General features: G+C 66.1%; 1 protein-coding gene across 1 annotated transcript in view; it reads right to left on the bottom strand.

The window, feature by feature from the left end:
• The window catches only part of LYL1 (LYL1 basic helix-loop-helix family member), a 3,131-nt gene extending 2,858 nt beyond the window's left edge, over window positions 1-273 (bottom strand). The window contains exon 1 of the mRNA XM_007469080.1: window positions 259-273. The gene's annotated coding sequence lies outside the window, so the exon portion shown is untranslated. The remainder of the gene's footprint in view (window positions 1-258) is intronic.
• Between the last annotated feature and the right edge of the window lie 854 nt (window positions 274-1,127).

Genomic DNA, 1,127 nt, shown 5'->3' with positions numbered 1-1,127 from the left:
GCCCCCCCCCCCCCCCATCAGTATCCACCCCTTTGCGCCCTGTTTCCACATCCCTGTTCACTCTTGGCCTCATGGCCTGGTGTGTCCCAGCAATGTCTGGGATTCCTGGCCCCTCTGCCCTGTCTTCCCTAGCTAGGCCCTGGGGAAGCTGGCCTGGTCTCTCACTTAGTGGGCCCCCTAGATGAATGAAGGAAGGAATGAATGAATGAATGCAGGCGGGTCCGGGATCCCCCAATTTCAGGCCCACGCCACTCTTACCCCAGCACTGCTCCGGATGCCTGCTGATGGCCGTGAATCTGTCCTTCAGGTCCAGGATGTGGTTCCGACTTCAGGCAAGGCACCGCCGCCTGCTCGGGCCTCTGCGCTCCGTGCTGCTGGCAGCCGGAGGCCCTGTCTGGGCCGCAGCATCAGGCCGCCCCGCTTCCTTGGCTCCCAAGGGCCACCGCGGCGGCGGTGGCAACAGGGTAGGTCCCTCCAGGGAAAGTGAGCAGCTCCGGGCCGCCTGCCCTCTCCCCGCCCCTGGCGGCCGGGTTTCCTCCCTCTCACCCCTGGCGCAGCGGCCGGAGGATGCTGGGCCAGTGCAGATAAGGGCCTGGCTGCCTGGCCGCGCCTGATAAGGAGCCGGGCTGACCCCCGGAGGAAACCAGCGGGCGGGGATCTCCTAGGGGATCTCCTAGCGCAGGCCTCAAGTCCCCGCCCCCAGCCGGCACATGCAGGACTGACTGTCACCCTTCAAGGCCTCACCTTCCATCCCCCCAGGCACTGAAGGATCCCAGCCAGGGTGCACACCCCTAGGAGTGAGGTGCCCAGTTGCATGCAGAAGGGACACTGAGGCAGGGATGGATGCAGTGGTCCCTATGCCACTTGGGCCTGTCCTCCAGCTGTGAATACCCCTTGCTGTGTCCGTGCTGATGGGGCTGGAGGGGAGCCCTTTCCGGCCCTGCTGGGGCCTCGTGACCCGGGGGCCCCCTTCACCCCTCCTCACCCTGCCTGGTTCCTCTTTCTACAGAGTGGCTCCCCGCCTTTCTGCCAACCCCACCCTGGAGTGGGGCACTGACTGGAGGGCAGTTCTGACAGTTTGGCCTTGGGTGTCCAGCCTAGGCAGGTGTCCTGGGCGCGCCCCCCCC

The sequence above is a fragment of the Lipotes vexillifer genome, unplaced genomic scaffold (assembly GCF_000442215.2).
Source record: "Lipotes vexillifer unplaced genomic scaffold, Lipotes_vexillifer_v1.1 scaffold1699, whole genome shotgun sequence".
In the NCBI taxonomy this organism is placed as follows: Eukaryota; Metazoa; Chordata; class Mammalia; order Artiodactyla; family Lipotidae; genus Lipotes; species Lipotes vexillifer.
This window is presented reverse-complemented; position numbering and strand designations above follow the sequence as displayed.